The sequence below is a fragment of the Haliotis cracherodii genome, unplaced genomic scaffold (genome assembly GCF_022045235.1).
Source record: "Haliotis cracherodii isolate W230 unplaced genomic scaffold, xgHalCrac1.p SCAF_10, whole genome shotgun sequence".
Lineage (NCBI taxonomy): Eukaryota > Metazoa > Mollusca > Gastropoda > Lepetellida > Haliotidae > Haliotis > Haliotis cracherodii.
In genome coordinates, this window is record NW_027266265.1 from 39,250,609 (window position 1) to 39,265,570 (window position 14,962).

At 39.8% G+C, this 14,962-nt stretch overlaps 1 protein-coding gene across 2 annotated transcripts in view; it reads right to left on the reverse strand.

The window, feature by feature from the left end:
- The window catches only part of LOC139450448 (uncharacterized), a 197,897-nt gene that overhangs the window by 158,669 nt on the left and 24,266 nt on the right, over nucleotides 1-14,962 (reverse strand). The gene's annotated exons all lie outside the window — the stretch shown is intronic.

Consider the following 14,962-nt stretch of genomic DNA (forward strand, 5'->3'; position numbering starts at 1 on the left):
GGGACATGATGACATGCATCAACCAAGCCTGACCACTGATCCCGTTGGTCCCCAGACAGGCTAGTGGTTGACACCATGAGCAACAATTCATCTCAAGGGGTCTAATGACACACAAGTCAGGTCACACATTGTAACCCCCCACAATTTAGCGCTGAGTATTTTTGTTTTTTTTAATGTTACGGCCATCAAAGGTCCTGGTGGTATGCTTATGTGCAAGGAGCCGTGAAGCTCCGGGTTAAAATCGTTCTTCAGCAACCCCTGCTTTTTGAAAGAAGCGATTAACTGGATCAAGCGATCAGGATCGCTGTCTTGGTTGAAGCATGTCATCATGTCCCAATTGCGTGGATCGATGCTCATGATGTCAATAACTGGATTGCCTGGTCCAGACTTATATTTACAGATCGCCATCATATAGCAGGAATATTGCTGAGTGTGGTGTCAAACAACAAACAAACAATCAAAGCTTATGTGAAATGCCAATGCTTCTTGCACAAAGAGATTTTCTTGCATGAAGTACCATAGTCTGTGAGGTCAGGGACAGGATTTTACCTAGGTCTGTGTATTTGCAAGAGCTGCAGGCTCTTGGTAATGAATTTTTAGTGTCCTAGGTATTAACATGTGGTACCAGTTGGGTCACCACTGTAAGCATATATAATACAGGGTGTGATGCCTTGTGCATCCTTCAGAAAAGAGTTATCTTGTTTGAATCGGAACCTATTTGCAGATTAAAGAAAATCTTAAATCGACTGTCTGAACATTGATTGTATTTCTTATCAGAAGAGAAATATGAAATTTCCAATTTAAATCTTCCAATTCAATCATTCCCACATCCACTCTCTTTGTGTCCAGTGGGACTCAGGGATATTTTTTGCATCCATTCATAATTGTAATGTGTACAGGACACATATTTTGTGTCAGGGAGTCAATGATTCTACAATCTTTTTTCTTAATACACCACATGACCGTGTAGATTACTATCAAATGATTTCCACTAGACCTGGAAGGACTGCAAAATTTACATTATTGCAATTAAAATGTTAAACAAAACGTTAAAACAAGTCTGTAATCTAGTTCATTTAATTACCTAATTGATACCATAATTGATCAGCGACAGTTCTAATCAAGGGGACCAAACTTCAAATATCTTGCATTAACAAAAGTAGAGTAAAAGAGTATGTTTTTACTTTTTCTAGCAATATCACAGCAGCCACCTTCGTATGATGCACTGATGTTGGGAATCAACATGTGTCTTTAAGAATGATGAACAAACACCTCACCCACCCACCTCACCCATCCCCCCCCATCACATGAAAGTTCATTCCCTTTAATAAAGGTCACCAATATTTATAGAATCGGGAACTGTATGCACCTAATTCATCTCCTTTTCAGCTTCAGGCAGTTTTTGTAGACAAGTCATGATTAAATACCAGGCCACCCCATCGAGAAAAATCCAAGCAATCAGCCGAAGAAATTATAACCTAATAATGATGTAATATTTATACCTGTCTACGTACACATATAGGATATCTCGCATACATGATTCTTGTCACGCGCAACCAGGATTGATTATTTTTCCAGTTGGTATTTCCATATTTAGTATTTCCCTCTTACATGACTGTTGTATTGTACTAATTGATTGAGTGGCACGGGGTGTAAAGGTGAAATGTCCGACTTCTGTCAGGATTAGGGTTATCCCAGTGCTGTGCTAGTGTCTATCAATAGACCATAATCGAAAAGTAATCTTCAGGCGCTCTCAACAAGCGTGGCTATGTTCAACAATAATGTACCCACAGCTACGTGGCTTTGATTCATTGCACAGTGATGTATCCTCTCCCCACACATCAAGCAGACATAGTGTGCCGACTGACGATATGATGAAAAGAACCTCGCTTCTGTAACAAGCTGTATGAAAAGATGTGAAAAACTGTTAGCAAGGGTGTCTGTCGAAGCCCTATTAAACTTTTAGAGGGCAGCCAAGCGGAAAAACAGTGGACAGGCCTGTTGAGTGGCCCATTGTGAGCCGTGACAGCCCCTATACTTACTTGAAGCTCAATTACACCCTATTTGGCCGGCTAAATACTGGCTGAACAAATAGAGGGAGAACACCTTGGCCAGAGTCTATCCCTCCTCTACCTTGTGTTGCATAGTCAGAGAGAACACTCTTCTACCTTGTGTTGTATAGTCAGATATAGCACTCCTCTACCTTGTGTTGTATAGTCAGATATAGCACTCCTCTACCTTGTGTTGTATAGTCAGATAGAACACTCTTCTACCTTGTGTTGTATAGTCAGATAGAACACTCTTCTACCTTGTGTTGTATAGTCAGATAGAACACTCTTCTACCTTGTGTTGTATAGTCAGATATAACACTCCTCTACCTTGTGTTGTATAGTCAGATAGAACACTCCTCTACCTTGTGTTGTATAGTCAGATATAACACTCCTCTACCTTGTGTTGTATAGTCAGATAGAACACTCTTCTACCTTGTGTTGTATAGTCAGATAGAACACTCTTCTACCTTGTGTTGTATAGTCAGATATAACACTCCTCTACCTTGTGTTGTATAGTCAGATAGAACACTCCTCTACCTTGTGTTGTATAGTCAGATATAACACTCCTCTACCTTGTGTTGTATAGTCAGATAGAACACTCCTCTACCTTGTGTTGTATAGTCAGATATAGCACTCCTCTACCTTGTGTTGTATAGTCAGATATAGCACTCCTCTACCTTGTGTTGTATAGTCAGATATAGCACTCCTCTACCTTGTGATTTATAGTCAGATAGAACACTCTTCTACCTTATGTTGTATAGTCAGAACTGCTCTTCTACCTTGTGTTGTATAGTCAGATAGAACACTCTTCTACCTTGTGTTGTATAGTCAAAACACTCTTCTACCTTGTGTTGTATAGTCAGATAGAACACTCTTCTACCTTGTGTTGTATAGTCAGATAGAACACTCTTCTACCTTGTGTTGTATAGTCAGATAGAACACTCTTCTACCTTGTGTTGAATTGTCCGATAGAACACTCCTCTACCTTGTGTTGTATAGTCAGATAGAACACTCTTCTACCTTGTGTTGTATAGTCAGATAGAACACTCCTCTACCTTGTGTTGTATAGTCAGATAGAACACTCTTCTACCTTGTGTTGTATAGTCAGATAGAACACTCCTCTACCTTGTGTTGTATAGTCAGATAGAACACTCTTCTACCTTGTGTTGTATAGTCAGATAGAACACTCTTCTACCTTGTGTTGTATAGTCAGATAGAACACTCCTCTACCTTGTGTTGTATAGTCAGATAGAACACTCTTCTACCTTGTGTTGTATAGTCAGAACACTCTTCTACCTTGTGTTGTATAGTCAGATAGAACACTCTTCTACCTTGTGTTGTATAGTCAGAACACTCCTCTACCTTGTGTTGTATAGTCAGATAGAACACTCTTCTACCTTGTGTTGTATAGTCAGATAGAACACTCTTCTACCTTGTGTTTTATAGTCAGAACACTCTTCTACCTTGTGTTGTATAGTCAGATATAACACTCTTCTACCTTGTGTTGTATAGTCAGATAGAACACTCCTCTACCTTGTGATTTATAGTCAGATAGAACACTCTTCTACCTTATGTTGTATAGTCAGAACTGCTCTTCTACCTTGTCTTTTATAGTCAGATATAACACTCTTCTATCTTGTGTTGTATAGTCAGATATAACACTCCTCTACCTTATGTTGTATAGTCAGAACTGCTCCTCTACCTTGTGTTGTATAGTTAGAGAGAACACTCTTCTACCTTGTGTTGTATAGTCAGATATAACACTCTTCCACCTTCTATAACGGAAGAGTCAAGGGTATTTATTGTGATAATGTATGGAGGAAGATTTGGCCAATCAAGAAGGGTGGCTGGTCCTTCTCAGCCTTTAATAACTACGTGACTCCAACAAAACCAGCCTTGTTGACATTCTAACTGTCAACAAAACTCACAAAATCCATCAAATGTTATGGATGTTTAATGAAGGAAATGTTATTTCAAGCTTCAAGTTAGAGTGGCTCCAAGGTATTGGGTTATGGGAACAGGTCCTCTTGGACCAGGAGACAAACATGAGGGTCAGTCTTGTATAACTGACACTGTGACCGACAGTACTCATTCACACTGAACCATGAGTAAACAGTTTTGAAAATGATTGAAATGACTCTCCTGTCCCTTACAAAGCTGTGTTGTATAAAGCCGAGTCCATAAAAGTACAAGAACAATATTCAGCACTATTCATTCAATTGACCCATATTTTCAAAGGGAGTGACCAATCAGTGCACTTATTTTATTTCAAATCATAATAGAAAATGGTCGAAAATAATCATTTGGCATAATATTTTAAGCACAGAAAAAATATTGGACATGCATGTATCCCTAAAAATGTGGTTACCCAAAGGTAACCCACTTTCAAAGAATTACTTTTTGTATGCCTTGTAGCAAGGATGCAAAAAATATTCGGTCTCTAACAAAAAAACACCCTCCGCCAGAATACTGGTCAGCAGCGTGTCTCAGTCCCCAATAATCATGCTAAGTAAATAATTGTCAATGAGACACCTTTAGTGGAATCATACAGTACTATTAGCCATTATGCCAAAATAAATGCTAAGATTATCTTCCCTCTCAACCCACTTCAAAAAGTTCGTCCTTCTCCTGTATTTATCATTTCCTATTCAGATGACAAGGTAAAGATGATCTGTGGGACTGAGTGGGACTGCAGTCAACATGGGACATGTAGATAGGAAACCATTGAATGAATAACCACAGTCCATGCCATAGGATCATAGATTCATGACAGCATGACACACAGTCCTATTGCCACAAAGGGAGTATCATGTTCAGACAGCATTGCGTACTCTGTATCTACTCTGTCGGTGAGGTGGTCTAAAACAATGTTGAGCAGTTATTAAAAAAGACCATGACAGTCTCCTGAGTGTTATAAGAACGAGGACCTTGAGATGCACTGTATGAACTGACCAGCAACATGTTTGATTCCCCCATTCCTAAAAAAACATGAAAGAAAAAGACAAAAATATCATCAGACAAAACCCCCTAAATACATTTCATGAATGAAGTTAAGCTCCAAGGAGACAAAATTGTAATGGCTGTCTTAGGGACCGGTACTTTATTGCAGGGGCAGAGGTCAGAGGTCTTTGTTACACTATTGTACTGAAAGAAATACCTCTTCTCTATTGCTTGTTATATTTTTGGATGACCCTCCACATGTCCTTGTACATTGTTTTAATGACAAGATAAAATAGTGAGTGAGTATGGTTTTACGCTGCTTTTAGCAATATTCCAGCAATATCATGGCAGGGGACACCAGAAATGGGCTTCACACATTGTACCCATGTCGGGAATCGAACCCGGGTCTTCGGCATGACGAGCTAACGCTTTAACCACTAGGCTACCCGACCGCCCCAAGACAAAATACAAAAGCACTTTATACTTTATAATGTCCATTTTACATGTATGTGTATTATTGTGTATGAGTGAGTGAGTGAGTGAGTGAGTGGGATTTTACGCCGCTTTTAGCAATATTCCAGCAATATCATGGCGGGGGACACCAGAAATGGGCTTCACACATTGCACCCATGTCGGGAATCGAACCCGGGTCTTCGGCCTGACGAGTGAACGCTTTAACCACCAGGCTACCCGACCGCCCACTTATTGTGTATGATCTTCCTCTTGCATGTCTAGGGACTGTCATATTTCTTGGAGACCCTCCCCTGAATCCCTGTGACCCCCCCACACTATAATAAATAACTGGTCCCTTAATCATGGCCTGCCATCTCTGGATACACCCCCCACCTCCCCACCACCAAAAAAAGACAAGAAAAAAAGACAAGATATACACCATTACATCACACTTGCTAACAATATACAGAATATACCAGTGAGTATTTCCACAAGTTCCGACCAATCTAGAACTCAACATTTCTAAGAAAGGAAATTACATAGGCAATATCTGTCTGATTGTCTCATGTTACCTGAAGAACCTGCCTAGCTGGATCCAAGGACCTTCACACTGGCTGATTAATGGAAGACTGGTGTAGTCAGATGTCCAGGTAATTCTTTCTCTCTGGACAATGCCAGCCATCAAAACCAATTTTGCCTCCCTATGACAACAGAGTATCTGAGTAAAACTATATTCCTGTCTTTCTTGACCAATCGGCTGAAGCAAAGTAGCACTAATAGCTACATCATTGTCTGTCTGCCAGTCCTCCCAGCCATTACACTTCAAACAACTGGGCAGATACGCTGATTAGCTCTGGGAGAACAGATAATACTTAGTCCTTTCTTTTCTTAAACACAGCCTCAGCACCCGGGATCAAATAGAGGCCATGGTATTACCTGTGTTCATGGTTAAATCTCTTACAACTAACCCAGGCAGTAGACTGACTTACGACTTATTCTTACCATAGATGCAATCAGAAGACAAGATTTATCATGGATAATTTTACAGTAGGCAGTGGACCCACATCCTGACATTAGAATCTACCAATAGACCTGCATCCTGACATTAGAATCTTCATATAGACCTGCATCCTGACAGTAGAATCTACAAATACACCTGCATCCTGACAGTAGATACTACGAATAGACCTACCGCTTGACAGTAGATACTACCAATAGATCTACCCCTTGACAGCAGACACTACCAATAGACCTACCCCTTGACAGTAGATACTACCAATGGACCTACCCTTGAAAGTAGATACTACCAATAGATCTACCCCTTGACAGTAGATACTTACAATAGACCTACCCCTTGACAGTAGATACTACCAATAGACCTACCCCTTGACAATAGATACTACCAATGGACCTACCCCTTGAAAGTAGATACTACCAATAGATCTATCCTTGACAGTAGATACTACCAATAGACCTACCCCTTGACAGTAGATACTACCGATAGACCTACCCCTTGACAGTAGATACTACCAATAGACCTACCCCTTGACAGTAGATACTACCAATAGACCTACCCCTTGACAGTAGATACTACCAATAGACCTACCCCTTGACAGTAGATACTACCAATAGACCTACCCCTTGACAGTAGATACTACCAATAGATCTACCCCTTGAAAGTAGATACTACCAATAGACCTACCCCTTGACAGTAGATACTACCAATAGACCTAGACCTCATGTTTACATTTTCTGAAACTGAAGAAATCGAGCCTGCCAAAGTATAGTAGACTTGCTTGGGCGTTTTCACATAATTTTGTTTCAGGATCTGTACGAGAGACAAGGAGAGAGTTGCGATCCACCACATATACATCTCCAGCAACTAGACTCTAGCCAGGTGATAAATCTCCTCCACATCCTGCCAGGCTCAGTCTTTTCCTGCCGGCAAGGCCCACGTCTCTCACCTGCTTGTCAACTTATATACTTTTCATCCAACCAAAATATCCTCGCATCATGTTCCACCCCATAATTACCTCCCCTTATCAACACTCTTTACCATCTATGTTATCATGCAAGCAGTTCCAAGGTTTTTATAGGCCTTGACACTGGAAGAATATCAAGACCTGAAACTTTTCTGGATAACAACTTTTGGGTGCCGTTGTATAAAACAACCTTAGTGCTACGACTGTCATAAGTCCATGTTAAGTTATGGGAGTTAGGATCACCTTAGCGCTAAGATCGCTTTGTACAATGGTACCCAGGCATACTTCTGATGAAAACCTGAAGAGACAAAATGTAGCCCTGAAACCTTGCTTCATTTATAAAGAAGTTTTTGTCAAAACAAGTTCTAGGTCTTCGAGTGGTTCCAATCAGCTAAACTGTTTTCACAACTCAAAGAGAGAAATACAAAACGATATTATTTAATAACATGAAAAAAAATGATTGATGCAAAATGTTAGTCTACTAACACAATATAGTGAGACTATAATCTAGTTAGCAGAGATATATCACCAGCATTCATTCATAAGCTGCCACCTTTATGTATTGCCTCTATCACCTTCATGTGGCTTCGGGACAACTACGCCCCAGTTGAACATCTGTGTATTGGATTATCTCCAGTGGTAAAACCACCTGGGTTTGATGGCATACATGAGCAGCATGGTTGTAGAGGGCTGTCAAAGTAATAATCATCCAATAATGTAAAGATACCATGGTCTTCATCAAATAGAGGTACTGGGCATGACCCAGTAGTCATTGTGTTATCTTGGAGTGGCTTTTTAGAAGGTGTAGCATCAGTAAAACAGTTGTCAACTCTTTACTCCAGGAGTTGGGGAGGTAGGTCCCGATTATAACAATCCGAAAACACTAAAATTAGGTCTTACCTTTAAGGACATTTATTTCTGTTAGCACTTGGATGGTCAAATGACAATGTCTTGTTAATTTTATAGTGAAAATGCCTCTTGAGCGAAGGCGTATCTTGTTACCATCACATGATTTCGAGCCCCTCAAATTCAGTGAACTTAAAAATAGATGCACATGATCAGTCACATGACATTACACTTAGGAAGTTTACAAACAGCAGCCGATACAGTAGTAGTGCATACGATTGTACTGAAGCCAAACTATAATCCGATCAAGTTTATTTAAAATGTTCAGTTGTGAAAAAGTAAGTTTTGAGGTATGTTTTCATCACTTATTGAATATCTTACATCGTGTTGCTAAATTTGTAACATAACTTCAGCGGCAAGTGGCAAACACTTTGATGTGTTCAGTGGGCTTTGAACAGTCTACCTTGATTACATCATTAAGCGTTTGGTTACGTATTGTCTAGGGACTTGAAAATAGATGAGGAACGAAATCGTGGCGTGGGTATATGAAGAAATTCACACGATAATGACACAACAAGAATTGTTCTGCAACATCTCTGGCATGGATGGATGGATGGATGGATTAAAAACAGTTAACAATAAAACTTTTCAGTCAGGGTTGACCAAATGAAACTTTTTTAAGTGTGGCCCAATTTGCCTCAGATTGTTTTGACAAGTCTGCAGACTTCGATCACACTAGTGGACAAACTAACCACCAACAGTAACAGTATCAGTATCACCCCTCCCCCCTCCCATTTTTTCTCCTTTCTACATCTTCCCATTCCCCTGCTCTGTCATCACAACTTGTCCTACAAATGTTGTCTGTCAGGTGAACACCCATTTCATCATGAGCGTCCAACATCACTGAACACATTAATTCTGTTACAGGTGTACTCGACATGCTACCTGTCAGGTGGGTACTCGTTTAATCATCATCACTGTCCAGTCTACCTGTACTCATTAATTCTGCTACAGGTACACTGGTCACGGAGCCTTCATCCAGAGCTGTTACCTGTGAGAAAGACAGGTAATCCCTCTGTGATCCTGGGAGCACGATGAGATGATCTGTACTTTACCTCCCCAGGTGAGGTCAGGTGAAATGGGGTTTGATGTCATGTTCAAGATGATTGCACTTATAGCAACGTGCATGCATGTGTCCGTGCGTGCGTGCGTGCATGCATGATTGCTTCTATTGGTCATGGCTTTTGCAGTTCTGTTATAAGTGCTAGCCCACTGAGACACCATACCCCAGTTTAACTTGGATAACCCACTCAGACAGCAAATACCAGCCTCTTCAACCAATAATTTAATAATTTTAATAATTAAAATACAGTATCTATCATCTCAATAAGTATTATATGTTAATGTTTATGGTAACTACAGGTATGAGGAAAGTGAGTCAAATCTGAGGGGTCAAAAATAACTAAAGTCCTTATTTTCTTAATTTCCGGGGTAGATCTATGTTAAAATTTCATTCAAAGCAAAAAATGAATATTAAAGCCTTGTCTTGTTTATTGGTCCTGTGATCAGTAAAATAACATTAGTCATAACAATAACTACTTCACTTTGAAAATTCTAATTCAAATTTGGGAAGTTTTCCTGACAGTCTTCCAACTTGGGTCAAATATTGTCCTCTTAGCAGATCTACAGGAAGCTTGAAAAACAAAGAGTTCATGAAGCTTGCGTAAAGTGTTGTCCCCCCACAGCAAGTTGTGGACCAGCCAGTAGCATGAATAGCGTGACCTCCGAGAAGCATGGGAACACAGAACAGATCGCAGGCCGACATAGCTGTGGGAGGATAACACAGTGTTTCCACCAATCACCTGACAATTACCGTCCTTTAACTTTGTCAATAGAAACACTAACAATATTAGTGTTGAACATAGCAAATAGCCCCTGCCTATACAGACTGGCAGCCATACAAGTGCATTCATTATCCTGATGTACCTGATCATCAACATACTGTAACGATTAGCCGCTATCGGATAGTTCCATCTCGATTCTTGTTCACAGATATTGTGATACAGATTTCAGGCAAAATGCACAAATTAAAAGAATTATTTAAGTATGCATCATATGGAAAACAAAGCTTAAATTTTTCATGATTATCAATTTTAAAATTACATGTTGTTTGTTTGTTTGTTTGTTCAACGCTGCACTCAGCAATATTCCAGCATTATGACGGCGTTCTGTTAATAATTGAGACTGACGTCATGAGCATCGATCCACACAATTGGGTACGATAACATGCATCAACCAAGTCAGCGAGTCTGACCACCCAATCCTGTTAGGCACCTCTCATGACAAGCATAGTCGCCTCTTTCAGCAAGCACGGGTTGCTAAACACCTGTTCCCACCCGGATCTACACAGGTCTACCTATTGTGAACAATGCTCTAATGACAATCATGGGATATTTGGGATCTTTCTTCTTCCTCTTCCTATGGCAAGCATGGGTTGCTGAGGACTTCACACTAAGTGTCACAGTTTTTCCAAGACAACACAGATGGACCTGCTATATACATTCCACTTGTCAATCAGTGTCATTGTCAGCTAACTAAACCTGCTCAATGAACAGATACTAAAAACAAACTGGGAAACAATCTTGACAAAAGAATATTGTTAAGAATATCAAAATGTCCTCTTTGAGGCAGGGTGAGAGTAGGAAAAAGTGTATGCCATCATTGAACTCTGCGCTGCAGTGGTGCAGTGGTCATTGTTACACCACCTATGGCGACCCTGTGTCAATAGGTCCCCAGCTCCCTATGGTGGTCGTACGACGGGACTTAATGAATCTCGTTATTAGCGTTCTGCATGCTCCAGTGGCATGGATTGTTGCTCAACATATAAAGCGTACAGTTTGGCAGGTTATGAAGTTGTACCCCTATTTTGCAAGTGACCCAGTCTGTGATGAAACTGCTGTTCACTGCTGTTTTTGACAATTATAGTCATACAGAAAACTGTTTTGTTGAGTACAAGAAAAAATTCACATTTTAGATCTTAGGGTGAGTTGATAAAGGTGTCTATGCAGTCTTGAAGACTATATGGGCAACAAGTCTTTGAGCCAGCATGTAAAATGGGGGTTGCACTTCCTTACCTGCCAAACCATACCTGAGTCCTGCATTAAACAACAAACAAACAAATATTGTTACAGCCATACCTGTCACCCCGGTCACCAGTGGGACTGAATGGACATCACGGAAAGGATGTTATGTTGAAACACAACTCCGAGGTTAGGTTGAAAATGGAAAACCACAAGCGAGGGGAAAGCATAATGGCTGAAGACCAAGGGGCCCCAAACAATACAGTAGTTGCGGTATAAAACAAATTTGATGACTGTCATGTTAGCGAAAGACAATGTGCAGCATGCACATAACTGAAGTCATGACATGTAAGATTGAACATCCTTTCATCACCTGCCCCAGTGGCACAGAGGGAAAACACTGGGTTACAATACCAATCATGATATGTGAAGTTGTAGATTCAAGTCATGTTAAAAATTTCATGTTAAAAATCGTGACTTTTAACCAGTCAAAAGTCGACATTAGATGTATATTAAATGGATGTAGACATATCTCGCTGGTGATGTAACACGTCTGTTGTGAGAGTCTTCAAAATGTTGAGAAGCCTCAGAGACAGACAATTTTGTAAGTTGATAACACACACAATGTAAATTAACTCATGTATCAAATTTGACATTTCCATAGAAGGTTTCATATCAACTACGTAATTACATTTACCTGTACTGCGTATTGAACAGAAGATGTATGTAACCCGAAACATTTTTATAGTCAACCTGATGTTCCTTGGAATGCTTATCTCATAACAGAGAATCTGGTAAAGGATGTGTTATGACTAATAAATTGATTTTGTTTTGTTTGTTGTTTGTTGTTTAATGTTGCATTCTGTGATAATCCAGCTATATGGCTATATAAGCCTAAACCAGACAATTGAGTGATAGCTATTATGAGCAACAATCTACATCTTTGAGATAGTATGACATGCAATGAACCAAGTCACTGCGTCTGACAACCCGAATACATTACATCACCTCTTTCAACCAGCATAGGTTGCTGGGGACCAATTCTATCCTGGAAGCAATAATCTGTTAGTTATCTGTCATCAACTAATAATACACGCCTATATGTGTTGTATAAAGTATATTTCCCATCTGGTAGTTTAATGTCAGCAAGTGTTATACATGCATGTTCAGTACCTACACATGATCGATGCTCATGATGTCAATCACTGGATTGTCGGGTCCAGCCTCAATTATTTACAGACCTCCGTCATATAGCTGGAATATTACTGAGTGCGGCGTTAAACAACAAACAAAACATGCTGTTCAAAAATATTTTGGAGGATATTGCAAAGCTTTGTAACTATTATTTTTTTAAATTGAGACAGAATTAAACATGAATCAATAGCATGTATGATATTGTCAGTTGGTGGTGGGTGGTGGAACGAGTTTAAAGTAGTGTCCAACATTATCGCACTCACATACAGATCTGCATGCATGTGTTTGTGTGTGGCTGCTTGTATTTGTCCAGACTAATGCCACTTTCATACTGCTAGCCCACTGAGATACCACGCTGCAGTTTAACATGAATACCCCACTCAGAAACAGTATACCAACTCCGAGCCGACCAGTCCTTGTTTTGTCCCGCTATTGCAAAGCGCCAGGCAGGGAAACAATTAGTATCATCTTTTAATGTCTTTTGGTATGATGCGGAATAAAACCAATGACCTTCCGCTCTGACGTATCATTATTTAAATCCACAAAGCATCAATAAATCTTGACAACCCAAGGAGTTTACCAGGAAGAAACTGTATCTGTCCATCCCGGTCAATACAAAGCCATTACTGACCACTACGTTGTAGACATAGCACAAGGCATGGTACAATATGTGATACGGGTCGTTATCCACCTGCCAATCAGCACTCTGTAGAGCATGACCTTTGACCCAATCAGATCTCTCTCAATCTCTTGATCTCCATCTCAATACTGACCTAATCACCACGGAATAACATGCTTTCTGACAGAAAGTAATACCGCTTGACCATATTGACAAAGACTTTTCCAAGACTGCCAATTCCAATACCATAAGTGTCGCCATTATGGTCAAACCACTGACCAATGGCTATCATCTGATCGACAAGGTCAACCAATTTGGTCCTAATCGGCCCAAGCCTCCTTCACGGCATTTGGCCGTACTTCCAAACGCACGATCCACTGAATAGTATCTTGGATGCACATTGTTAAGTCAAGCCAACACTTTGTTCCTAATTATACCCTCGTCCTAGAAGATGGGGGGGGAAAGGCTTGTAAGAGTGTACTGACTCACAGCCGACTGAAAACACCCCTCAATCAACGAGGATATGCAAGGAGCAATAATTCAACCATGGCTTCAATTATGGCTTAGAAGGGCGGTCAATTCTGATAGCCATAATTGATACGTTGTACATGAAACATAATACAAGTGTTTTTACTGGACAAAGCAAGAGACCCAGAGAGATTGGCATGTAAAATGGCATAAGCTGAAAATTGTCGCCCAAAGATTATAAATGCCTCTTTATCATTAAGTCAGTTTGTCAGTATTTTGAACAACAATATCAAATTAATCAAAAATATGTCAATCACAACCATTGCCTGCTGCTGCTTTTTAGGAAAATATGTCTATGTGAACTGAATTCATATCATTAATTTACAACTATTAAAAAGGATGTATTCAATGGAGAACCAGAGAACATGAATCAAAGATTAAGGAAAGTAACATTTCCAGTCATGTGAATTTATAAAATTACTTCACTCAAATAATTACAAAAGACTTCATCATGTAGACGGGGCGGTCGGGTAGCCTAGTGGTTAAAGCGTTCGCTCGTCATGCTGAAGACCCGGGTTCGATTCCTGACATGGGTACAATTTGTGAAGCCTATTTCTGGTGTCCCCTGCCGTGATATTGCTGGAATATTGCTAAAAGTGGCGTAAAACCATATTCACTCACTCACTCATCATGTAGACACAACTTACCCTCCAATGTCAGTCAAGAAATGTATAATGTTGGGGTGACTATTTGGGGCTATTTTCTCTAATGCGATCATATTGCAGTAGTAGCCCACACTATTGTAATAGTATTGTGATAGTAGGAAACTAACTTAAAGGCTTGATGAGTATATTAATCAACGCAATGGCAATGAATAAATATAAAAAGTACTACTGACAATCTCAAAGACGACCATTTTCCTCCCTGTCGCTAGTCCAACTAAAACAAACTCCAATCTGAAGTTGTCGCAATCCTTGCTAACCCATCCCACAGGCAGGTTTGAAATTTGCATCATATATATATTATATATAACTAACATAAAATAATTGCATAACATGCATGAAACCAATAATTATTATGCATACCATTGATGATAATATACTCATTTTTTAAATCCTATCGATATTGTACTTGCAATGGCATATAGAACAATTGCGATAGGTAGATAGCTCGTAATATTGTTACACTCCTAAAATTATGGTAAAATCTTCTTAACACAGATATGACCACTTATTCATACCCTTTATGTTGATGATACAGGTAATGATTTCATGTGAGGTGCAGAATACATAGGTGTTTGTAAAGTATCCACAATCTACCCATTAAAAG